Source organism: Cyrtonyx montezumae, unplaced genomic scaffold (assembly GCF_038088225.1).
Source record: "Cyrtonyx montezumae isolate F1298 unplaced genomic scaffold, pur_monq_1.0 scaffold_3, whole genome shotgun sequence".
Classification (NCBI taxonomy): domain Eukaryota; kingdom Metazoa; phylum Chordata; class Aves; order Galliformes; family Odontophoridae; genus Cyrtonyx; species Cyrtonyx montezumae.
In genome coordinates this window covers 99,619,284-99,647,092 of record NW_027072034.1, presented here as the reverse complement: position 1 = coordinate 99,647,092, position 27,809 = coordinate 99,619,284, and the positions used below count along the sequence as shown (strand labels likewise).

At 41.0% G+C, this 27,809-nt stretch overlaps 1 protein-coding gene across 3 annotated transcripts in view; it reads right to left on the bottom strand.

The window, feature by feature from the left end:
* The window catches only part of EPS8 (EGFR pathway substrate 8, signaling adaptor), a 127,069-nt gene extending 109,543 nt beyond the window's left edge, over window positions 1-17,526 (bottom strand). For all 3 annotated transcript variants that reach the window (XM_065742573.1, XM_065742570.1, XM_065742574.1), the window contains exon 1: window positions 17,476-17,526. The gene's annotated coding sequence lies outside the window, so the exon portion shown is untranslated. The remainder of the gene's footprint in view (window positions 1-17,475) is intronic.
* Between the last annotated feature and the right edge of the window lie 10,283 nt (window positions 17,527-27,809).

Genomic DNA, 27,809 nt, shown 5'->3' with positions numbered 1-27,809 from the left:
AATCAGGGTTTCCTCCTTTCCTTTAAGTGCACAGGCAGTCCTATTACTCGTTCTCAGCACAGGAACAGGGTGATGATGACCTGCTTGAGCTGCCCTGGACAAGATCCAGGCTGTGAGGCCTGTCCTCTGAGGTGCTGCATAGCACAGACACAGCTGGACACAGGATGGTAGCTGGAATCTCTCCCATGTGCCCAAGAAGCACCTGCTTCTTTGTGCAACACAGAGCGAGGATGAAGGCATATACTAACAAGATACAACACAGCGAGAACATACTTTTAATATACCCCAGATGTGTTTTATGGGAGCTCAGAGATTTACCACATTTCACAAGGACTAGAAAATTATATGAAATATGCACACCTAACTCAAGTCCCAAATGGGATGTAGAATGTCCTATTACCATAGCAACTTTCTTTTCAAGCTCCAGGACAAATTGGGTTTCTGATTCTCTGCACTAATGCAGTTTTGAGAACAAAACAGACAAGATAACTACTGCTACCACATTATTTCAAGTGCCTAAAATAAAATAAAATGATTACATTTAAGATTGCTTTTTTTTTTAACCCTGAATGTCAAAATAAAGCATGTGTACATAACAGATATCCAAAAGTGTCATAAAGATCATCTAGGAGAACAAGATGGCCCCCATGAACTAAACGTTTTATGTATAGCATGTACCTATTAGGTAAAAACACATGCCTGTAGAATGATATTTCACAGAATTATGGAATAGTTTGGGTTAGAAGGGATCTTAAAGATCACTGAACTCCAACCCTTGCCACCCACTAGATCAGGCTGCCTCTTATTTAGTATGAGTTATAAAAATCTGTAATGTATAATGCAAGACAACCTCAAAGGCAGATGAGGTAAGCTCCCTCTTTAAGATCAGGTCACTAACTCTTAAAGGAAACAAGACTATTTGGAAGGGATTTATCATTCACTAACTAGCATTACTGCCCAAGTAAGGGAATACTGCAGTTTTCGTCTTAACTACTGTGTTACAGAAACAAATTTTGCTACTTGAAGTAGCATTCTTTTTCCCTTGCTGTAGTCTACTTGCTACAATGAAAACATCCCACTTCATAACCATTTCTGTAAATGATCACCTAAGTTGTTTATACTGTGCTTTTTAAACATTCCTCATATAATTTTCAATTGATTCACCATATCTTTTATTTAATGTCCAGATCTGATTTTGTTACTTGTTCAAGAGTATCCTCATTTTACTAATAGATGAACATTGACACAATTCCTTAAATACAGCTGAAGTACTGAATTGTAGCAGCTATTAAAAACAAAACAAAACAAAACAAACAAACAAAACAAAACAAAACAAAAACTGGCAAAATTTACCTTCCTTTAGGATAAATGCAAATAAAATATATCTAGTTATCATCATAGAGAAAAAAGCTGATGTCCCTGTAAGCTGTGAGTCAGTCATTTAGTCTTGTTATTAATTTATTTTAAAGGAATTTTTATTTTTTTTAATTATTCTTTTCTTCAGGAAGTCTTAAGGTTGCAAAACTTCCTTTTCCTCTCAATAGTATTCATTATCTGTCATGGGAGGAAAGGGTCTCCAAATGAATGCATCAGAGGTTAGGAGAACTGTAAGCTTTTTTATAAACAAAAAAAAAATTAAAAAAAAAAACAGTTGAATAGATAGCCACAACTTGTCTGTTACAGAAAAACAAATGGGTTATTGAGACACAGTACTGAGAAACAGTAAAAAATCTATTAGCACCCAGTGTGTGCCATCCGTCACCATCACCTTATCAGTCACCTTTGCATCATTCGTCAGCCATCAGTCTCAGGCAAGTTCTTTGTATTTCTGCTGTAGCTGGAGATGTACTCATGGAAAAAGAAAACATTTAAAGCAAGATTGGCTATAACTATTACTTAAGTTCTATTTACTGAGTAAGGAAACATTTCAGAGTGTATATTCCCTTCAAGTCACAGAGATGCTAACCAGTGGTGTAAACTGCATGGCAGCATCAGAATTAAGATTCAGCTACAACTTGGTGGGAGGAAAAAAGATTAAAAAAAAGAAAGAAAGAAATATACAAAAATCACACTTTGTCAGGTCACTTTTACAGTTTCAGGAACACCAGTTGTTCATTTTAGCACACCGCAGTCCCAAATGGTGAAGGTACTGTCAGACAAAATGTTTCAACTACAAACATGCTCTAGGCTTGTATTTAGGCACAGAAGTGCCTAAATAGCTGAAAACAATCACTGCTCAGGGGATATATTTAGACATATTAGAGTGGAAGAATAATGAATAAATTAAAACATGGTTTTGCCTTGTGAGAAGAGCAGTGTCAGTGCTGTGCAAGGAGCTGGTTACAGCCCTAGTTGGCTGGGGACTCCTGCTCTCTTGGCTCATGGCCTGTTTAGATGAAAAAAAGCAATCATGCGCCAGCAGCGCTTATGTGTCCTGAGCGCTTCAGACCTTTTAAAGATAGATGGTGAGTCAGGGCCACCATCCTAACAGGTTTGTATTTGTAAAAATCACTTTGCATGCCTTCAGTACATGCATGGACTCTCAAAAGTCATTACAGAGGCACAATATTCAGACAGTTTTGCATCTGCCCTCTTAGAGGTCTCATTTCTCAAATGCTCTTCAACCACACAAAATGGGCACTTCCAACCTAAGTCTCCTTTTTAGAGCAAGACTTAGTGTCTTCCATGGTGTAATCTACAGCTGATGCATTGATGTACTGTATTAAACTCTTACGTTAAAATATAGCATTTTCTTCAACTGGTCAAAATCCCACAAACTTCTTTTAGTAACCTGCAAGCAATCCACCCAACATCTCCTTGAGCTGCAGTGCAGCTTCCACCCCAAGCCCTCATGACTGTAGTAACCCCTTCCTTTACTCTTGGGAACAAAATCTGAATTTTAATGCTAACGCCTAGAGTTTCCTCCTTGTTAGATGAACCAGAATATCCATTCACAACACTAATAAGTTGAAATGAGTAGTGACAGTTTCCAGTCATGCAGAAACATAGGCAGACTCAGATGTCATTCTCAAAATGGTGGCTGACTTCTGAGAGAGCATCACAGTCCAATTGCGAACAAAGATATCTATTTTTAAACGACTCATTAAAATCCAGGGCAGATCAAAGAGCCTGATATCAATAGAATTACTAGGGAATAAAAAAAAAGGTATATTTCACGCATTATCAAACGCATTAAAATCCCAAAGAAAGAGAAAGCAGTCTAAGTTCTGAACAAAAGTACTCGCCTTCATGAGGAACAGCAACTTACTGTTACTTCAAGATAAAATCACACTACTGGAGGTGAGCCAGTTCATTGTTTTCACAAGACTTAGCAGACTGAACTCAAGATGACAAAGGAATCCCAGAGCTTTGCAGACAAGGCACAACAGCCATCCGCTCTGGTTTCCTGAGTGGCAGCACTGACGTTCCACACTCCACACCTCTACTTGCTACCACTGTCAACAGTCCCACCTGATATCAGGGGTGGGGAATTAATTTGCTAGGATATTGGGACAATCATTACATTTTTCACTATATTGTAGCTAACCACATCCATTTTCACTCAGTGCAACACATCTGGATAAAATATATAGAAGCAAAAATTTACAGAAGCAAAAAAATATGGAAGCAAGAATCATTTATTCTGCTCCATTTATACAGTAGACATGAAAAACAAGAAAATTTCCTGCTTACAAACAGAGTTATTTACTTCCCATTTAACTGTTAGCTTTTACAGGCAGAACTCTAGACACAGAAAGAACTGATTGGAAACAAATTTAAGAGCTTCTTGATATGAGACACTGAGGACTCTCCTAACTGTCAACAGTCATGTACTGCTCATCCCCCAATTAACAGCTGCAATTTCTTAATCTTCCCACTGCTCACCACATCTAATACACCTACATCTACAGCACCAATACTGCAATCACAACAGCTGATTCTTTGGCTTAGCATACAGCTGGAAACTGTGATAAATGGAAATGGAAAAGAGATTAGAGTTTCCAAGAAATTGATAGCACAGCATAGCATACCACAGCATAGCATAGCATACCTTAAGGAAATACTGAATAGTAACATTGAGAACGACACACCATATTTTATTAATTGGCTTTTCAGAAATTTGAATCAGCCGACCTTACATACAAATGATCTCAGCTCTTTTGAATAAAATGAACAGTCCCAAAACAGAGAGGTTTATCCTCATTGGGACACAGAAAGTGCCTAAAATATGTTACTTGTCAATAAACACATACATCAATCTCTGAATTTCCACCTCTCATCCAAAATCTACAGTTGAACAGAGTAATATCAGAATAAATCTACGTGAGCCAGTGTATTACAACACTTCCAGCCTTTCTTCACTATACAGTCTGAAGATGATATGCATTTTAAGACTTCCTTATAGTTTATACTACACTGACATACGAATGAGATGGAGTAATACCAGAGGACTGCATAAGAACATTAAAGAATATTCAAGAGAGATAAGGGAGACTGTTGGGTAGTTTTAGATCCTCTCTCTCAAACTCTCATAAACACAGAGTTGTTCTTTATTTGCTTTTTTTTCTGGAGTTAGACATTGCCCAGCCCAGTTCTCATGAAAACACAATGCTCATTTAAAATAATACACACTTCAAACAAAAGTCATTACCCATACTAAAATGACAAAAAAAAAAAAAAAAGAGAAAAATTCTTCTAATTGTTTCCACATGATCTAAGATTCTATTAATAAAATAAGAACCAGATTTCTGGGGGGTTTTGCTGCTGTTTTTGGCTTTTTTGTGTGTGGCGGGGTTTTTTGTTGTTTTTTTGTCTGTTTGTTTGTTTGCTTGTTTGTTTATTTGTATTTTAATATTTGAGAAAGCATTTTAAGAGCAAGCAGAAAAATAAGTTGCCCCATTACAATTAGTGGAAAAAATACTTATGGATCAGTATTTTGACCCTATATTAACCCCTCTCCCCTGCAATTGAAGACAGCTCCTTCACAAAGACCATTATTGACATTCATCAGGAACCACTTCCAATAGGACTGAAGAATATGTTCAAACTGGTTAAGGTAGGCTTTAGACAATTGTCAGTCAGCTTTGAAACAAAAAGATTTCTGCTAGCTGCATTCAACAAATGAGGTGGAAAAGACTTTATGCTAAGCTGCAAACATTTGAATTCTACTGTACGCCAGGCCCTACAGTTTTTCAGATTCACAGTACATGAATTGTATTATTTACTGGAAATTGTTAACAGCTGAAGACATGTACACATAACCAGATGTTTTTTTTCCTAGGAAAGACATGATAGATGAAAAAAGTATATATATGCATATGTTGTAACACTGAACAGAAACTGGCAAACTGTTTGCACAGAATGCATATACAAATGTTCTTAAAGACATAAATGATAAAAAGCAAGAGAGGGCAAAGGTCCTGCAATATTTTTTTTCAGCCAAAACATTTCTCTAGAGGCATAATGTGTCCAGAGTGAAGAGTACACATTTAGATCAAGAATGTTAGTCACACATGGTTTATAATCAGTGAGTGCAACACCACCAGCCCAATGCCTATGAAAAATCACTTTTGTTCACTAAATAACGCCAAGCTCCAGATCTGCATCAGTTTAAGGTCATTTGATTCCTGAAGGCATGTGTCTATCACAGGAGAATATCTGGAGGACTCCTCTATTACTATAAGTAATCATGGCAACAGCACTGCCTCAGAACATTTCCTCATTACTGCCAGTAAGAATCCCACGCTGGGCAGACAAGCAGTGAGCAAATAAAGAGCAAGGTCATACCTAACATCCCAATGCACTTTTCTGTACATCCTAAAGAAGTCATTGCACTAAAAATCTGAGGAGTAGACTTTAAGACCACATAGGACTTCTATTGGTTGTGGCATTCCAAAGCAGTTGTTGCGGATTCAATTTACTAAGTTACTAAGTTGAAGTAACAACTGTGATTCTTGTTCAATAGTTGCCATAAAGAGCATATGACTAAGGAGAAAAAGCATTACTGCTGGTATTACTGGGAGTACTAGGGCAGCGTGCATCTGGACATCCACATCACCATACAACACCATCTCCAAAGTTCAGGAGGTAGAAAGGCCCAGACTTGCTCAAATCTGCCAAGGTGGAGATAAACAGGAACCCCATCAATACTTCATGGATATTTCCCACAGGGCAATATAGCTTTTAACTCTTCAAAAATGTTTTCCAACCGAATGTCAGCCATATGAGCCAAAAATAGTTATGCATAGAAGTTTATATAATAGCTCAGAAAGTGATTCAAGCTCATACAGTTTATACAGTGAAGCGTGAAAAGAAAGGACAGGCTCCAGCATCATCTGCTTTTAGTCTAGGAGGTTTTGGGGAAAGGCCTAAAAGCAGAGGAGTAAATCTGTACTGCATTTGCCACATGCCAAAAAAATATATAAACAACAGTACCAAGGGAGTAGCACTGTGTTCTGGCATTCACACAATGCCAACACAGCCACTAGAAATTCACTAACGTACTTAGTGAAAAAAGCCAATGCATACCAGAGGCAACCAGTTTAAATTAATGTTTCTATCCTGGACAAAGAGGAAGGACAAGAAATCTTGGTTTATATTCTCCTACCAGAAATAGAAGGGCAGAAGCCCTTTTCCTTCATACATACTGAAGGTCAAACCAAATGATGTAATGATCCCCCATGGCCCTAAACATGTTTTTTAGATTGTATGACTTAAAAATACATATTATGTTTAAGTAACAACATACTCTTGGAACTGAGTGCCTGGTACAATAAGCCTTCATTCACTGACTAAGATCTGGACAAGCTATCACAATACAAATAGGTAGATACTCTGAAACTGTAATTTCATCCCACTGACTCCCTCTGCCTGAAATGTAAACAGCACGTACCATCTCCTACACTGTCTGCATCAGCCAGGAGCCAGAACTGCAAAAGGGCATGCAGATGGATGACATGCATACAGTGCAGACACCATAGAAGGTTGAGGCACAAGATACAGTTTAGCCATGGCTGTAAGGACCCCTGTCCTCAGACATAAGCATAGAGACCACAGTGTCCAATGCAGCTTAGCCTGTTTCACAGAATCACAGAATAGTAGGGGTTGGAAGGGACCTCTAGAGATCATCGAGTCCAACCCCCTGCCAAAGCAGGTTCCCTACACCAGGTCACACGGGTAGGCGTCCAGGCAGGTCTTGAATATCTCCAGAGAAGGAGATTCCACAACCTCCCTGGGTTTCCTGCACTGGAGGAGCATAGTTAAAATCAGCTAGGGCATATCTCCTCTGTCTTGACATCTCTTTTGTAGGGCCTGCTCTGAGTGACTTCATTCAAAGCCTGTTCCCATGCAGTTATGGCCAGAGGTCACCATCCTGGTTAAGGATGAATTATCTGAATTAATTAACTAAGTGTACCAAATTATACACTACCTGTTTGCACAATTTCCAAGTGGAAGGCTAAACAAGAAGTACAGGAGAGAGGTGCTGTCATCACCAGCTACACAGTTGTTTAACTGGTCACAAGTACAATATAACACAGCAAGGCTCACCAATTTGTACGGATGGCCTGTAAGTCCAGTGGAAATCAATTTCATGAGTGAATGCAAGTATCAGATTGCTTTTCTTTTGCATACATTTTGACAATAATGATTTCATTTCATGTATTATGATAATTCATGAAGCACCATCAAAAGCAGTACAAAATCTCTTATAATTGCAGTCTAGTAATACAAGATCTCACTAAAGCACACCATTAATTCTTTGACAGTTAGAGAACGATCCAAACACTTTGTGCAAATGAAGGATTAGCAATGTTTCAACATATATACTTCCTTGCACTTAAATAGTGCAAGGAAAGAACCTTATTAAAAAAGAATTTCATGTTAGACTTTAAAATGATTGCCCCTTAGGCAGGTTTCCTGTACTTCAAAAGACAACTATTATTCTACTATCTGCTACGGTCTAGGATAACAGAAAAAGAAATTCCCACCAAATTCCCATACTACTGTATGCAAGGAGCATGAAACAGTTACTCTTTATTGCAGCTCCTAGAAAAAGAAAAACAAACAAACAGAATTTTGTCCAAAGTGGGGAGTCACCAGTCTCACACAATAAAGAGGAAACAACTTCAGTACTACACTATGTCTTCAGTTCCACTTCTTTACTGAAAATATTTTGAGCCGTTAAAGCAGTATGCATGTCGTGCTCCAGAATTCTCAGAACCTGCCTGCCAGCATAAGGACAACTCCTCTGGGGCTGCAAGATTTCACCACTTACATCTATATGTTAAAACTGCAACTATTTCTATGTAGAAGGACTTCACAGCTGTAAAGGTTTTTAAAGCTTTTTAAAGGTCTTCAAAGTTGTCTCAAAATTTGTTTACATGAAATCAGAAAAGACCAAATCAGTCCCCTCTTCTGCTTCATTTCTGGTTTAGGAGTTCTTGTAATGCAGTCACAACAAAGTGATGCTGCCTATTATCCAGATTCATATGATCCCTTTAATGTGTTCACTCATTCAGGTCTTCATAATCAAAACTAATACAGAAGCTACTGGGAAACATTTCTAGCAATTTGAGCATTGTATGAGGTACTAAGATATAACCAGCAATTGATCACTTTTTTATAGAGTGGCCCTACTAGGTGAAGTATAACTCATTACAAGCTCGCAAAATATGTAGGAACAATATAAAATTAAGATCTCATAATCAGCAATTAAGAATGCTGAAAGAGCTCACAATGTGTTGTGTTTTTCAACCCTTCCCATCTTATCTTAAATGTTTATAGCAAAAAGAACAGAGATGTTTTTTTTTCCAAGTACAAAGCACTACCGATCCTACCAACATTCCAGCACCAAGAGATTCTTTCTATAATGTGGCTAAGTAACCCACTCAGATCTCCAGGATATGATAGAAAAATAATTGTTCCCCCTCAGTGTTTTTTTGCTATTATTCTATTTTTCTTATCCTTATTCCTTCAGGCAGAAGTAACGGGGAGATTTTATCATCAGCTCAGCAAAAACAGAACTGTCCTGCATTTGCTTTCTTTTAGATTCAAGCTTTACAATTAAATTGTGCATTAGAGCAATACCTAATAATTTTCCACCCAGTTAAAACTGATTGGCCCTCTAAGGCTTCAGTTTAATTTTTCTCCTCTCTCATTTTGCCAACTAGAAAAAAAATGAATCTACCTCCAAGCCTGTTGGAATCAATCTTCTTTTCTTTTTTTCACAATTTATAAGTCAGAGGCTTAAAAAGTGCTCATATCCTCTTTTAACAAGCTGGTTATGTGAGATAAGCACAAGTACATCAATAAAAATAGCTCAGCATTAAGTCATGGATGTTTTACAAAAGTAAACCTAAAAAAACCCTAGAGGCTAATTGTGATTTATACCATTTCTCTTTCCCTATACTACCAGATACCAATCATCTATAAAGATGATAAAGATATAATCACCTATCTTTTTTCACATATAAACGTCATGAAGGCAACTGCTGCTGGCTCTTTTCTAATCAGTTCAGGCACTGCACAGCACAGATCCCCCAGTCAGCCCTAGGATGGGTGAACACTGCCACACTGCAGATCAGGCATCGATCCTTCTCAGTTACAGACTTGAACTTTTCTCCTCTCCTCTCTTTTCAAAGAAGCCCTTTACCAAAATTTCACAGCTGGAAGCCCAACTTATCCCATCTTGGCTCTCCTACAAGCTGCACCTCAGCAGCATCTGCACCGTTGCTTTTACTAACTCAGCACACACATTCCTCAGCTTGTTTCCCTGCGAGAGGATCACCATATACAGCGTGAAGAGAGGATGTCAGAGAATGGGGAAAACTTGGAAGATTTCATGAAGAATGTGTTGCGGAATGCAAACTTGATTGAAAAAGGAAATAAGTGAAGTGGTGCCCGACACACAAACTTTGGGGTGGGCTACCTTTTCAGGTGTTTTGAGTAGCTCATTTCCTGCACAGTAAAGTGGTAATGGAAGAACCCTCAGGATCCCCAAAATGATACAAACCTACAGCTATGGCACGGTTAATACAGCCACTAGCATTGACACTTTCATTACTGCAATGACTATGAAGCAGCTGGTGGTAATAATAACAATACTTAGCATTTATATGATGCTTTACATCTGCAAAGGCTGTATAAACATTTGCTAATTAAGTCTCCCAGAACCCCTGAGAGACAGATATATTTTCAGTTTTATAAATAAAAAAACTGAGGCAGAGAGACAAAACTGCTGCCTCCAACATCAAGATCTTGAGATGAATTTTAGAAAGGGGAGCGGGCATCTCTATGAAGAAAAAGAACTTACCAACTTATAAAAGTAGTACTCAGCACTCTCAAAGAATGTGATCGGACATGATCCTTCGTGCTCTGTGCACCCACCTCCTCCAAAAAAGTAAGAAAACACTTTCACAGGGAAGGTGTATTTCACTGCTGTCAGCTGCTCAAAGCTGCGGAGCACAGAACACTGACTAAAGAGGCCAGTAGCATGACCACATGTGCCAAATGCTCTGCTTGGAAGTCAAGCCCTGTGAAGACTCAAATTGTTGATAACCTGCATAAAACTGCAACTTCAGTCACCACCATCACTGGTCCCCAAAAGCAACTCGCTTCAAAAGCAACGCCCCCAGAACAGCTGTATTCTGCATTGCCACAATGAAAGGAAAAGATGAACATATCTTTTTTTTTTTTTTTTTTTTACTGCATATTAACATTTGATTTTAACATAAAAAGAAAGGCTTAACTCTACTAAATTCTTAGTAGAAATGAACAAATGCTACAGCTTAAGGAAGGCACTTCTAAGCACATCTTAAATTCATATTCAGTGAGACATTGATTGAACATATTTTCAGTGTATGTATTAGACACCTCACTCATACATGGAAAACAAATGCCTACACACACTTCAACACCTCTTATTCAGGACTTGAGCTCCAGAGCAGCTTGAAGTGAACTTAAAATTACTGTCTAGATAAAATGCAGTAATGTATTAAAGAACACATTACTTTTAAAGCCATATCCTAGAAAGACTTAATTATACAGTAATTTCTAATATAAACTGTCCCATTGGGATCAATGGATCTGAAATGCATTTTAAAAAGCACTGGAATAAAAACTGATGACAAATATAGATGAGGAAAAAAAAGATGGTTTGTGGGAAAGGAAAGGTTTTGTCGCAAGGTGTGGTAGAAAGTGACTGTGTGAAGCTGAACATGATGCATGATGAACAACTAAAATAAAAAGAATCAGGACAACTTAGGAAATAAAAAAGCAGAAAGAAATAAATTAGATTAAAGTTATAGCAAAGTGTAAAAACAGGATGAACCACAACATGGAAGATGGTGGAGAAACATGGCTTGAGCAACCAGAGGAGGAAAGAAAACACTAAGAGCTAACACAAGGACCAGGCTGACCAGGGGAAGAACATGGACCAAAGCAGAAGGCAAGGTTCAAGATGCATCACTGCTTTAACACAGAAACAGCAGTGGAAGGAATACGGTCACTACAACAGAGACTAGTTTCTCAGCAGGAGGACTGTCATCACACAGGTGATTCAACTACTGAACACTTAAGTGCAAAGTCCAGATTCCTCACTCTGTCATGCCCTCTGTGAGACAGCAGTGCAGATTTTTTAGCTATAAGGAAATGTGCAGCTGAAGTGGGAACAGACTGCACCACCCTATCTCCTAGCTCTCTGCCTTAACCCCTGGAACTCTTTGTCCCTAAATACAGGAAGAGGAAGAAATAAAGGAGATGAAACACTACTCTGAGGTTGTGAAAGGACTGCAAAGTGATAAATAACAATGACACAGAGAAGAGAATAAGTAATCTCACTATGAGAAAAGCAAGCCTGAGACAACATTGAAGTAGAAAAATATGTATATAAATACACTGCCTCCCTCCAAACTCTCAAGAGAGGAACACACTCATATTTATATACCCCACTACAGGCTATATAATGTATTCACAGGTTTCTCAGAGCATGTTGTGCAAGGCTGTAAATCACTTCAGAGGCCTATCAATAAGTGGCTGACTTTTCCATTTAAAAAATGTCACAGAAAACCATTGGGCTGTACTCTCATGCAACTTGATTATCACAAACTCCTAACAACAGAACTCTATTTCATCACACAGCCCTTGTGATATTGTTGTATGTACTGAGTGATGCTTGGCACAAGTCTTGCATCCCTGTGCTAGGTGAAATAGACCTATACATCCAAAACATTTTTGTGATGAACAATGGGATGCTCAAAAGCATTGAACTCATACTGAATGCTTGGATCAACCAGTTATCTAACTCCCTGAAACACTGAGGTAAATCCCTTATCAATTAGGAGAAGACTGATTTCTCAAGACCAATCACTTCAAATTATATTCTACATGAAACAAAACAGAGGGTGACATTGGAAGAAGAAAGAGTACATCAGGACTATGAGAGGAGTTGTGCATCTTCACAAGAATGGCACTCAGATGCTAAGGCCCCAGAACAAAACAAAGTGCTTAAGACCCAAGGTTCACATGTAAGAAAAACCACTAAGAGCATTAAATGGACTAAACAGAATACCTTTGTATACCTCCTGCAGTGAAAATGTACTGAGATACTCTCTTATCACACCTTGCAGCTGCAAGTATGAAGGTACAAACAGACTTAACTGATCTCATGTATTTGTTCTGCTTTTTAGATCAAGTTTTAAGCAGCTAATCTGTGAGATACGTTACGTATGGTTTCCCTTTCCTAATGGCTCTGGACCTATAGTAATGAAGAGTGAAAAAAGCACTGCTAACATCTGACTTTCGGCTTCTCTTTGCAGGTGAGCCAATTTCTGGAAGGCAAGGGGGAGGAGAGGGGAGTGCTGATGGGAGAAGCAGCAAGTCTAGCACCTGCTTTACTACTTGGCCAAATCTTTAAAAACGCTTTTACATGCAGGAGCAGAAATCAAAGTAATACACAAATCCTCGTGAGTCATCCCTTTATTTTCCAGATTAAGAAAAAAAAAATCCTGAGCTACAGACATTTAGGCTCACAGTGATACTCCTGCTGCAAGTGAAGTCTGAAACATTTAGGGGCTCCAGTAAATTACACCTCCCCGCCCAAGAACCAGCTCTGGCAGCTTCACCATTAAGCCAGCTGAACACAGCTCCTCTGTGCTCATGGGATGCTTAAAAGAAGTTGTATGTTTCCCTACCTGCAGTGATAACCTACAAAATCTGTACAATCTATAAATAGTAACATTTTAGATTATTAAAAGACAAATCCTCTCTCTTACATAAAACTGGTACGTACTGGAAAAGAAGAAAAAAAGGACAAATTACACATACACAGATTACTTGAAGCTACCAAACAACTCTAACACCTACACTGAATAGATACCATTCTTAAAAAGTGTTCTCTAAATATTCTGCTGAAATATTCAAAGGTTTAACAGCATTCCAGGAAAACAGGTTCATCATTTCACAACCCACAGTTTTATTAGAGAACACAATTTCCAAGCGTGGCTGAAATGCCAACCTGAGCAAGGCTTTAAGAACAAATGCAACCAGTGCCCCCTGTCATACTGTTAATAATGAAGATGTCTGCTATGCATCAGAACACTGCACAACTGAAAACCCTTCAGAAACACATAAATTAAGGCAAGACGTACAAATCCCACATTAGATGTCCATCGTGAACCTTTGAAGTTAAAAACATCTGCTAACTCTGTCCATCCAAAATGCAAAAGATTGCTAGAGTCTATTCAGAAAACGACAGAGGTAATAAATGCAAACAAAGTAACTTATAATTTGCTATTTCCACATCAGATCTCGTTCCTGTGGAGAGTCACAGCATGAGAAGCTTTAATTGCATAGACAGAGGCACAGGGAGGGAAGGGAAGAAAGGACTGACTGTGTTCAACTAGTAGAATGCAAGGCCTTGGGTTGGTCATATTGAAAAATTTTACTAAAAATGACATTAGTGAATAAAATCAAAGGCATGTGTCAGCGAGTGAGGGCTCAGGGATGCAGCTCAAAATGAAAACCAGACCTCAAAAGCTAACGCTAATGATGCTTGCATATTTAATTGGTTCATTTTTTATCCTCTCAAAGACCATAATGTGCTATTGGAGAAAAAAGCAACACAAAAAAAGGTGAAGGTTGCTTCTTCCCACATCCCTGCAGTCTTTCCAAGAAACTTGTGAGTAACCTCGCACAGGAACAAGCACAATGATACAGAACCACAACATTACTAAACCTTACAACAGACACCTCCCCTTATCTTGCTGCTTCAGTGAATCCGGAGCTCTGCTTTGTAAACACTTGTGCTAAGCCATTGTCACACGAAGACAGAGCAGCCTCACTGAGATGAAACTTGACTGTGTCTGTAAGTGAGTAATGTAAGTATGTAGAACTATGAGAGACAGAGCAGTCCCGCTCTCATGACTGTAGTAACTGCTGAAGTTCTCAGAATAAACAAATAAATAAATAAAATTCAAACAGCAGCAGTCATATAGCTCGGCACCCAAGACTGGGAATCGACATTTCCAGGTATCAGGATGAAATCATTACGTGCATAAATCCTGTGTTGGATGGGTAAATCAATGGATGAAGCAGAATCTAATTCTGGAACCGAGATAAAATGGCAACAGATGTGGACCTCAGTGAAAGCAGGAATTCTAGTTTTGCTAACGCAAAGCATTTAATGCTGAAAAAAAGCTAGAGGACTAGCACTGAAAACAACAAATTAGCCTCTTTATACATATTTTTGCACTGTGAATATTCCATATCTATAGCCACACTCTTAGTTTAGTTACCAGGGGTATTTTTAGTGATGTTCAATTCTAGTGCACGTTCAATAAGCACTGCCCTTGCTCTGGCAAAGGGGTATTCCAGGCATCAGGCTGCTCCCTGAACCACAAAGCAAATACAGAGGCTTCAAATCAGCCCAAAGCCATCCAGTTGCGAGGTGTTGACAAGCCTCCCTGGGAACCCAGAGAAGGACTAGAATGATGAAACCCCTGACACTATGGACACAGGAAAACACAGAACCAGATGCTGTGAAATAAGTAAATAAATAAATAGAAGAAATTTTTGTTTCAAAGGCAGTATGAGAACAGAATCTATCCATATGTAGAAGACATACACATAAGCAAAGAACCTTTCTGATTCTCTTTGAACAGCTGTAGCAGGACTGGGCTGTGTTCACTGTACCAACATCTGCACAGCTCTGAGGAATTAAATGTCTTTATCTGCTGGCTATGAGCCATAAAGCAGACAGAGAGGTTCTGCAGTGCTCCAGTTTGGAGGGGTCATGGACCAAAGGCTCTGTTTTTCCACCTGGTGTGGCTGAGTGCTTCTTCTTTAGGGAAACCTCCCACCTTTGACCAGTCATCCACTGTCTAGAAGACAAGACTGACTTGGCAATTATAATCAACAATGTAAGAGAAATAAGTGTTAGACACTGAAATCAAAGTTAACAAGCACTTTACTAGTGCAGCCTTTACTTCGCGCTCTTCAGCTATGGCAGTGGGACAACAGAAGATTGGAGAGCAAAGTTCTTATACATTTGATCTATTTTGACCCTCAGGGCACCAATTATTAAACTTCATATGTTTCGCTTTTAATAAGCTCTCACCCATGGGGAAAAAAAATGTATAGCAGTAAATGTGAGTGATTTACCATTTACAGCTTGAATATGGACAGAAAGAAAACCAATCATATTTCACAAATTCAACCGTCTCCAAGTGGAAAGTGTTTTTTTCAGTCTGTGCGTTTCACAACAGAAGTGTCTTTATTGATCAGTCTTGAGCTCTGGATTATCACCATGTATAGACAGGCACCTATTGGGTGTTCTTCCTTGTGGGGCTGCTACTTCCTTCCAGTTATACCTAATAGGATGCTCTGAGTGCTTTCAAAATTATACACAATCCAACACACTTATTCTGAGCTATAAGAGCGCACAACTCACTACTGCAACCATTACAACTATGCGACAATAAAAGTGCTGTCCAAAGCCAGTCATATATCCACAGCCACCTCAGACAAAGCAGCCCTGCTCTGCTCCAGCAGACCTTTGAGCACGGTATCTCATTACCTGGAAGTACCCGTATGCTAATAATAACACTGCACTCGCTGTGAATCGACCTGAGAAACGCTGCATCTTCTGCACATCTTGGGAACCTCACAAACTCTTCTGCAGCCCTCACTGCTTCAAACCTTCTGCAGCCCATGTTATGGATGGTCTAGGAGACAACCACTGCTCAGAGGGCTCTGCTTGCAGAATTTCCAGTAGCACTCTGTGGAATGGGGACTGCTCACACATTGCTGATTCTGTACTTCCAGTTGCTAACAACAGAGATGGTCATACTGAAGTTCTTCCATGTAAGCAATTTTTATAGCTGACATAGCCATTGCACAGTCACAAACGAGAAGAAAGATGGTTAGTAGGAAGGGAGGAGGACCCTATTTCTGGTGACAAAAGGAAGGAGAGGCCGTACTAAAACACAGTCTACACTGCAACGAAACCTGAGATCCATCATTTGGTTAATATTTCAGCAGACACAACCTACAGGAGTAATATTTTTATCTCCAGTACTTCACTCGAAGTAAACAGACTCCACCAAAGGTCATACTGCTGCACGTCTGTACCTCGGGGAGGTACAGGAGCTGTGAGTCGAGGCAAAGCACGCTTCTGGGGTGCGAGGGTTGGTTCTCAAACAATATCCTTATGAAAACCTTGTTCTGCCCTTCTATTGCCTCCTGCTAGCTGGCTTGAGACAAGGGTTCAGTAGAAGTGGAGGTGTTTTGCTGTTTGTGACCATAACTGGACCGTACAGAGGTTACAGAGGGGCAGTAGCATCTTAAATCATTAAATGAAATGCCAGAAAACCTGTTTTCCATCGCCTGCCCAGGTCATCCTCAGTGCACGGCGCGATGCATACAGGAGTGCACGTCATGGCGGGGAGAGGGGCAGAAGGAGGAAGAATGCCAGGGAAAGTTAGCAGCGAGCACGAACGGATAAGGAGGGCAGCAGGGCAGCGCGTCCGGGAAACACGGGTATACGACGGGATTATCGCACTCGCCAGCTGCTCCTCTCCAGCTCCCAGCAACGCTGCCTGGGAAGCCAGCTTAAAGGAAGGAAAACAATGACACAAGAGCAGGAGAGACAGCCCGGCCACCTGGGAGCAGGTGGGAACACGGGAGCCCCGCACTGGGCGCCCGGGCAAGGTGCGGCGGCACACACACAGCGCGCAGAGCCGTACGTAGATGGAAAGGCTGCATCCCCAACGCCGTCCCCAGCCGCGGAGCCCCGCACACACCGGGGGAGTTTTCCAGCGGCCCCTTACCCGAGCAGCCCCATCCTCCTCCAGGTGGCCGCACGCCCCGGCTCAGCTCGCCGCGCTACGGAGCCGGGCGCCTGCCATAGGGGATTTCAAGACCGCAGCGTAACCGCGGGGCGCGGAGAGCCGAGGGAATCCCCTCCCGGCAGCCCCTTACCTTGCGGGCGTTCTCCTCCCGCTCGGAGGGACGGGGCTCGGTGCGGGGCTCTCCCCGCGGGGCCAAGTGCGGGGATCGGCGACACCAACAAAGTGCCGGAGCGGAGCGGAGCTGGCGGGCGCCGGGCAGCGGGAACAGCCGCGGAGCGGAACGGAGCCGAGCTCCCTCTGCCGGTCCGCCCCGCCCCGGCCACAGTCCCTGCCCCAGCCCGCGGTCGGGGCGGGCCCGCGGCGGGGCATTGGGGAGCTCGGCAGCTGGCCAGCTGTGTTCTCCTGTTGCGGCTTGCAGGACGCCCGCAGGATGCCGGGGTACTGAAAGCAGCTCCCCGGAGCCGGCCTGGGGTAGGCGGCTTGTTTCGAGTCATCCTAAGCGTTCGTCAAAACCGCCACAGAGCCGCACAAAACCTACCAGGACTGCCGAAGGAAGGAAGTTAGGTGTATCTGCACCACCTGCGGGACGAGGCGGCTGCGGGAACGACGCTCTCCCGTGCAGTCCCGGATGAAATCTCCGAAGCTGTTTCCATTTGGCCGCGAGTGCCCCTAGCCCCGACAATTCACACGTGGCTGTCGCTGTGTGCGTGAAACAGCCCCGCACGCAGACTCCGGGTTTGCTGACAGGGGGCTGAAGTGCTGCCTGCGCTTATGGCTTCTGTTAAGAGGTATTCCCGCTCCTAAAGTCAGGCTGTTCGCTGAGAATCTCTCTTTTCAATGAGTTCCCATAGTTTCTGTCTTTTGTGACTCTGAAGAAAAGCTGGAAAAGAAATCTTGCCTCAGCATCTGACTGACAAAAAGAACCCCCCCCTTCACAAGGTCTCTGCTCTGATGAGATCTCATCTGGAATGCAATATCCAGATGTGGACAGACCTGTTGGAGCATTTCCAGAGGAGGGCCACAGAAATGATCCCAGGGATGAAACACCTCCCTTACAAGGACAGGCTGAGAGAGCTGGGGCTGTTTAATGTGGAGAAGGGTCCAGGGAGACCGAAAAGCATCCTTTTCAGTATCTAAAGCAAAACTACAAGAAAGAAGAGGACAGACTTTGTGATAGAACAAGGGGAGTGGTTTCAGACTAAAAGAGAGGAGATTTAGATTGGATCTGAGGAAAAAGTTTTTTACTGTTGGGGTGGTGAGGCATTGCAACAGGTTGCCAAGAGAGGTGGTGGATGCCCCATCTCTGGAGACACTCAAAGTCAGGCTGGACAGGGCTCTGAGCAACCTGATCTAGCTGTGGGTGTCCTTGTTCATTACAGGAGAGTTGGACTGGACTGGCCTTCAAAGGTCTCTTCCAACTCAAACAATTCTGTGATTCTGATTTTATGACAGACATAAAGAACCACCTGTATATGATAGCTAAGCTAATTTCTGAGATTAGGTTCCTGGTTCTTGATACAGTGGAATCGGCAATCCTGAAAGACTTACAACCCTGTATGAGAATCCTCACAAAGTGCACAGTTAAGAAGAGCATCAGTCTTTGAATGTCTGAAGCATGCAAACACCACAGCAGGACTGAGTGCAGTTATCCAAACACAGCAACAAGGCTTTTCTGCTGCAAAGTTTCTCTGACTCCAGGCCCTCTCTAAACCAGAGAAGTATAAAGTAGGGAAAGAGCAGCTGTGTTCTGCCATTCTCACTCGATTCCAGGAAATAGGACTTGGCAACTCCATGTTTTCCATACCTCTACGTGAGACACCTGCAGAGGTGCTGAGGGCAGAACCATTTCTGCCTACTCCTTTTCCTGGTGCAGAGGGTCCAGGAAGCAGGGAAGAGAATGAACTTCTGTGAAATAATGGGGTTGGGTAGGGAGGTTGAGATTAAAGCTGCCTTTGTGTACCTAAGCAGGCATGAAAGGCACAGGTACCATCCATTTATCTTGCTTGTCTTGCCAACAGGAAGCTTGCAAACAAACAAACATTCAAACCTGAAGCAGTCAGGTTGTGGAGCAGCCACCTCAGTCATTCACGGGGGTGAACACTTACACTACACTAACATTCCCAAACCATTCATACCAGTCACCACTCAGCCTCTATAGGTAAGCAGTAACAGTAATTTATACAGAAATGTGCTTACCCATAAGAGTGGGGGCCTTTTCCATCCCTGATGAGGAAAGACCATGCCTCCCTTTCCCCCATTCTGTGTGGGACAGCAGCCCATGACCACCCCTGCTTTAGTTCCCTTTGGCAAAGACCAGGAGACAGACGCAGAATATTACTGTGGGGCAGTTCTCTTTGCTTCTTTTGTTTTTGTTTGAGAGGCAAATGTTTAACAAGAACATAATAAAACAGAAACTGGAAAGAAAGTGAGTCATGAGGGATAGGAAAGGGAAACCAGAATAATTACTGGGAGATAGAAAGATTTGGGGAATTCTGCTTCTGTACCTATAGAGAACTTGTGCTTTATTTCTGCTCTTCAGGGCCATCAATAGGTTGTAATGAAAACAGGCAACATTTGACTGATGTGGAAGCAAGCCCAGAGATTTGTAGTTCAGCTCCTGATACTGGAATTTCCACTGCCATCGAAAACAGACACTGTTGTGTCCAAAGTTTCAGGAGAGAAGTATTCAAAGCAAGTGTCATGCATCTTTCACTTCTAAGGCGTACATCTACAGTGAGAAATGGCCAAACTGTTCTTGGTTTGAGATCCTAAAATGTGAGTTTAATCCACAGTAATGCACAGCATGAGGGAGAAACAAAGGAAAGTGGCATTGCCTGTGCTCCTCCCCTCTTTGTACCATTGAAATAGGCAGCCTGAAAAATTAAAAAGAAATCTCAAGTCAGGAAGCTATTTATTTGCTGTTTAGGTAAAGCTATAGAAAACTTTTTGCATTAAGGCTAAACTTAGTGCCATCTAGAATGCAATGCAAACTGGAGGAGCTGAAGAATAAGTGCAGAGAGTCTTCTAGACCCAACATTGTTCACAGTCTGATAGGGACTTTCCTTGGGGTGTGTCTGTTTTTGAAATAATGTGTCCTTTGTGCTCTAACAATATTTTTATAGTTGCAGTAAATCTATAAATAGGAGCAGTAAATCTGTGAATAACGTAACAGTCTCAAATCTGCTGAGATAGGTTTTGCCTAAGCGTGCTGGGGGGATTCTGTAAACTTCTGCATAAATTAAGAACATAAGTTTTGCTATCCAAAATAGCAAACCCTCTTGTATGTGGGGTTTTATTTGCCAGGAAAAGGGAATATCGAGTAAAAATGTCAAAAAACCTTCCTCCCTCTTGATGAGCTATGGAGCATTCAGAATGGGTTAATTTGTTCCTTTGTTGAAAGTCTTGTGCTTTGCTCATTACAACTGCCCTGAGCCACAACCAGGCCTGACACCAGAGAAGGCACAGCCATTGGCTCACAGCCTGGTGGCACCTGCAGCCTAGGTCAGAGATTGTGTACTAATCCCTCCTGGGCGTTCTGTTTTACACTGTACTTAGTGCAGAGCTTGCATCACTACATACACACTGTCTGTATTTGTTCCTTAGTCTAGTTGCCAGGGGCTATCTCATTTTTATTCCTTGTTCCTAATTATTATATCTCCTTGAGAGACATTATTTGAGTAAACTGACCAGGATAAATAAACACACTATTTATCATCCTATTAGAGCCCAAATCTCCTCAGCTGTTGTAATGTATGGCTTGCAAACTCACTATTCAGCTGTTCCAGTTCCAGTTCCTAATGCATCAACTACAACCCTTGTAAACTCAAGGCTGGGATTAAAGTTGAATATGTGAGGACAAAAAACCTTGTGGAAAGCTAAGGTTTCTGTGGATTTGTGGGTTAACTGACTCTCATTTCTCCATGATCCTCTGTGGATCATAAAACAGCAAGTGAATTAATGTGGAGGAGACTTCTTTCATCCCACTGAAGGCAGTTGTGTGCTACCATTTGCTTCAGAAAGAGTAGAGGCAGCACTGAGTCCTTTGTTTTGGTTTGGGAGGAAGGGACACTGTCCTAAAAGAAACCTAAATCTAGGTGGGCTTTTCATACATGTTCTTTGAGCTAGACTTCAATCTGTCCCATCTCAAGAGCTACACTGTTTGATGGATTAGACTATAATTGAATTTAAGCAAATAAACTGCATGTTACACAGCAAACTTGAACACTTATGCATCCTATTGCCTCCATATTCCTATCTGAGGGAGACAAAAGTGAAATATGATGCAGACAAACTATCTTTTTATATCTATCTGGTGGTCTTTGTAATGAAGTATGACAGATGTTTTTTTGTGTTTATTGGGAGAGAGGCAGAACATGAACCCTCAGATACGTCATTTTCCTCACATCTCATATTCATGAGAAAAGAAAGAAGGTAGGCTGAAAGAAAGATATACGACTGAAAATGCTTACTCAATTTATTTTGCCAGAATTTATAGAAGTTTCTGGGTTTTGCTTTTTCATTCCAAGATCTTGGACATACACTTCTCTGGTGGAGGATGGGGAACAGTGTTTAACTACGCCGCTCATTCCAGGCCTACAAAATTCTTGAGCATCTAAATTCAAAATTCAAGCATCTAAATGCAAGGCACTTCTCCAGGAATCATGAGGTGATGGCCAAAAAAGGTGTTGATATACCCTTATTTGCCTTTTTGGACTGAAGGTTTCCTATTTCCTAGCAGAAGTATGTGAGAAGAAAAGACTTTCTTTTTTTTTCCCTAACAAATGACAATGTTTTGGTGCATTCACAGAACTACAGCCAATTAAGCTTTTGAGAAATATATCAAATACAACTACTACAAAACTAAAACCACTATATTAGCTAGAATTTATCTGTAAACTCTATTATTATTATTCATTAAATCTTCCCATTCTCGCTCTGAATTTTAACTCTGAAAATCATAATCATGGTTCCCATTTTTAAGGACAGAATGGCCCAGTTGATCTGTCTAGCCTGCTTAGAGAATGTGCAGGGCATCTAATATTCTGCATTTGCGTAAGCGTGAAAAACATCCTCATCATTTCAGCACACAGTTGCTTACTTCTAGTTGCATAATTACTTCGCTAGCTGAGGAAAGCAAATAATAATACTAACAGTGTTTTTTGGTCATACTGTTCATAGAATCTCAGAATGGCGTGGGTTGGAAGAGACCTTAAAGATCATCTAGTTCCAACCCCCTGCCATGGGTAGAGCTGCCACCCAGCAGCTCAGGCTGCCAGCGGCCCCATCCAACCTGGCCTTGAATGCATTCAGGGATGGCATAGCCACAGCTTCTATGGACAGTGTACCAGGACCTCACCACCATCTGAGTAAAGAATTTCCTCCCAACATCTAACCTAAATCTCCCCTCTTCAAGTTTAAAACTGTTCCCCTTTGCCTTATCACTCTCAGAGCACTTACGAACTCTCTCTCCCTCCTGCTTATGAGCTCCCTTTAAGTATTTATTTATTTATTCATTTACTGACTACAGTGAGGTCTCCCTGGAGATTTCTCTTCCCTAAACTGAACAAGTCCAACTTCCTAAACCTTTCTTCGTAGAAGAGGTGCTCCAACCATTTGATCATCCTTGTGGATCTCCTCTGGGTGCACTCCAAGAGCTCTGCACCCTTCTTGTACTGGGCACTCAAGGTCTGATGTAATACTCCAGATGGGGCCCTACAGTACAGGGGGATACTCGCTGTGAGTATACCTGCTGGCCACAGTTCTTTCCACAGACCTCAAAATCATCTACCAACACTAGTGGATCTGGAGAGACAAATTTTATTGTACAGAAGGAGTAGCCAAGGCTTAGCTAATAATTAAAAACTTCACAGTCATACCCTGAAACTTGGATTAGTTTTATTTTTATTAGAGCCTGAAAGCATAGAAAATTTACAAGATGTTACCAAGTGATCCTGGCAGCTCAGAAGTGAAAATAATAAAAAAAAGATAAGAAAGAACCCTTTGTGTGTGTACACATGTAGTTTTGAATACTCATTAATACCTGATGAGTTTTGGATGGAAAGACAAGACCTCCTACCTCTGGTCACACTGCACTGGCAGTGGGAGGTTAAGAAGCAGTGGAAAGCTGCACCACAAGCATGTGGATATAGGCCTGTGGTGGGGTTCAGAAAGCCAGTTGATCAGTGTGGTGCTCGGTTCATTCCAGTTCCTTATACAAAAATGGGACAATGCCTCTAAATTTAATTTTGTTGGAGCAGTCCTAGGAGTTATGACTGAGAAGGTTATAACACAGTGGAAAGACTGCCTATACAAACACAAATGCAACTATGTTCAGCAAGGTTTTCTTTCCAAAGGAAGATGTTCTTCAGAATTCCATACATTTTTCAAGATAAATGGATGTTATGTTCAAGTGCATAATTGCTTAAGTCTTTGGGATATACAGCAAATTTACATTGTGGCATTATCTTAAGCAGTAATTTTGCATTAAGGCACTCAAAACTCTGTGATGATAATAGCATTTCAAGCACAAATGCTACCAAATCAAAGCAAGTTTTCTGAGAGTTTATAACAAGAAAAGTCAGGGAAGTCTACCAATTAAAAGGGAATCTAAATCTGACCTTTATTATGATAATTAGTGAGCCAGTAGTGGATTCCATACTGAGGGGGTCACAACTGTCTTCTCGCGTATGCTGGAGCAAGTATAAGCCTCCTATCTTAGTAGACCTCAGGCATGCTCTGAGCAAAGAGGGGGGATCTGCAGGCCCCCTGTGCCATATGGCAGTGACCAAGTAGTTTGATGGCTGCTGTTGGAGGCTGAATAAAAACCTGTTGAGGAAAAACAGTCCTACAAAGCTCAGGTGATCGGATTTGATGATCTCTAGATGTCCCTTCCAACCCCTACAATTCTGTGATTCCGTGATTCTTTGACTTCTTCAAATTTACCATCACACAACGCAATTATATAAGGCAAAGTGACAACATAAATACACCAAACAACAACAACAAAATGCTATAGAAAGGCAGGGTTCAATCATTTGGGTTGATTTTTTTCTGAGATCTATGCATGTTACAGAAAGCACTGCAGAGCAACAGATGAAAGACTGAGAGAACAGAATATAAATGATGTGTCAGTCAATACATATTTCTTAATTCTGGGACCTATATTTCAGAAACCAGGGATAGTTTTCTAGTTCAATAGACTTGTATGTTTATCCCATTGACCTCTACTGCAATATTTAAAACAAAAAAATAGAGTTTATCTCTTCAAGACCGAAAGATGCTAACATGGATAAACCCCTCAAGGGCGTGCCATTAACAGCTTGCAGACCTTACTCCCTCCCACTCCTCCACCCAACAGCAGTGGGGGATCTCTCTTGCTATGACCTCCTACACAAGATGCAAGGGGGTGCCAAGTGGAAGGAATATAGGCAAAAGCTCTAGTGCCAGGCTGCAGACGAGGGGAAGGTCATCAGAAGGGCTCCCATTCCGCTTAGCATGCTGGTGCATCCCCTCCTCTTCACCCCATCAGCATCCAAAGTGTGAGAAACCTGAGATGCCTCCCCTCAAGCACAGGGGTGTTTTTCAACGAGCTGAAAGAAGAAATTGAGTTTACATGCAATTATAATCATCTTGTTTATTTATGGAACCATTTTCCCCCCACAACTTTTGTGGTTTTGGTATTGAAAAGGGTGAGAATTTCAAGGCAGAGACTTGTCCTCACTTCTGTATACATATAGTGCCTAGCACAGCCAGGGTGCCATTCTGTGAAGAGATCCTGTCTCCTCTTCAAACAGATTTAATAACAAAAATGTTAGCTCTTCCTTTCTGCATTATTCTGTGTCAAAAGAATAAGCAGTCGTTTGGCCAAGAGAAGAATTTCTTCCTCCTCCGAGCCAGCAGAATTCACTGTTCCAAAAGGGCAGAGACACCCAGACTGTTGTTGAATTTAAAGAAGGGGGGTTGAATGGTCTTGATCAGGCTATGCCTGTGCCTGGTGCAGCTGTATGTGAACAAAAGGGGAAACTGAGAATGACTGAAACTCTTAGAACATAACACAGATTACTTAACCCCTAAAGTGAACACACTAAGTAGTAGGAACACTCTCTTGATATGAATATTCTTGGACTATAAGAAAAATAGGAAGAGAAGGAACCGAGTTAATCCTAGGGTAAAACAAAGGGAGAAACAGTTACTGGAAATAAATGAAAAGACAGTTTGGAAGACTCCCTGGAGGGACCAAAAGAGCTTTCAGATTCGCAACCAAAAGACAGCAATAGATGACAGAGATTTACAAAACGCATTACTTGTCAACCTGGTATAATAGAGACTCATTTCAGGGCTTTGAAAACCACAGAGCATCTGTGGATTTAGGAGATTTGGAAAAGGAAAAAAAAAAAAAAGAAGAAGAAAAAGGAAAAAGAAAAACGATTTCAGGTTTTTCTCTTGCATATGAAACTTGGGGAGAGTATTTGTTTTTTGATAAAGATGAAGAAAGTGAACCTTGGATGTCTGGAACATCCCTCCTTCTCAGTTTGAAAACAAAAGTGAAGCCAAAACAAATGAAATACTCAGTGGGACTTCCACCCTAAGATCTCAAATCTCTTTTGAAAACAGAAATGCTAAAGTATTCGTATCTCTGAACTTCTGTTTGAAAAAAAGCTTCCCTTTATCATAATGTGAAGGTTATTCCTAAATTGTTTTGATAACAGTTGTAAGAATTCTTTCACTGCCTTCTTTTTAAGTATACTCACACATTGTGTAAGCTGTAGGCAATTGTAACAAGTTTGTTGTAAGATCTCTTCTAAAGTTCACTCAAAATAGAGGCTCCATGGCAGTTTAAAACAGTGTGGTATTTGCATTAAAGGTGAAGTTTCTTTTTAAAATGTGTTACATGCATGTCATGGTCAAATGGACTGAGGGTAAAAATAAGAATGTCTCAGATTTCATCAACATTTTCCATTTTTTTACATCAACACAATCCATCAAGGTCCATCCACAGGTCCATCAAGGGAGTGTGAGGAAGAAGGCTCTGATTTTGTGTGTGTACCCTTAGGAGGCCATCTCCCACACAGAGGGAGTGAGGCTAACAGAGCATTTCTTTGTTGTTCTCTGCCTCCACATTCTACTCCATCCTCTGAAGAAGGTGAATTGTTACAGGGAAGAAAGTGACACCCTGTGAAGACTTATTCAGCATTAATTACAAAACGCTCCAAAATCCCAAGATGAGAATTGTGATATAACTGAATTCAAAGTCCACCAAAGTCCAGAAGTATGTTTCTGATTTATGGGACATTAGAGTAGGCCCATATACATTGCAAAGTTACTACTGAACTTTACAGAGTAACTGAATGTTGAAACAGACAAATCAGGACATGCACAGTGCTATCAAACTGGAATTAATTATCTTTCCATGTGCTTTTGTTCTGCATTATTTCAAAGACAAATTCTTGTTATCCTCATCTACAGTACAGGCTGTTAAATTTTCAACATGAAGTCTTCAACAATTCACAACAAGTCAGAAACAATCGATTGAGTTACCGTCTCTGTGAGAATGGGGCAAGTGGCAAAGACTGTTTTTCAGTACTGAGTTGAACATAACATATATAACATCTGACAGCAGCTCCAATCGAATCTTTATAGTACAGGGAGACAATACTCCCCCAGTGTCAGGCTCTGGAAGCTGAGGGCAATTTTCAATTAATTTTCCTCATTTCTCAAGCAGATACTGCCTCCGTTTTGAAAGACTCCAAAAGCTCAGCCATAAATGAAAAATTACTGTGTTTTATCCAATACTCTTCTCACTCAGGTAGAGCACAGAGAGACACTCTGACAGCTTTGTTCTCTGCTAGACAGACAGACAGACATATTATATTACCTAATCCTATAGGCACTCTCCATTCATTCGCTGTTGAAAACACACAATGGGAAAGGTCATAGTGAACACAAAGCAGATTTCATGCAACTCCCTGTGCACTGCCCTTGAGGAGCTACTGGCCAAGAAAGCTGAAGGCTTTAAAGAAAATGTTGTGTGTACAAGTGAGTCTTCTCACTATGAGGTTCAGTCCTGCTTCTTGTTTCAAGCAGATACAAACTTCTCAGTTTCTCAGTTTTTCTCAGACTATGTGCTGTTTCCACCAAACAGCAATTTGCTCAGGGCAGTGACTGTACATAATACACCCTCATGGCTGAATTTGAGATTTGGTGGTCTTGTTTCTTGCTTAATCTGCTACAGCAATGTAGCTTAACCATTTCATTTACTTATATGCATATTTGGTTTCTTTATTTATACTTACTCGAAAGCTGTGCAAAACTCAAGACTTGATGTATAAGAGGCTTTAGTATAAATGTGAAACAGTAAATTCCAGATTTGAAGAATAATTCAGTTTGGAGAGTACCTCTAGGAATCACCTGATCTAGCCTCCTGCTCAAAGCAAGGCTGACATCAAAGTTAGACCACATTGCTCA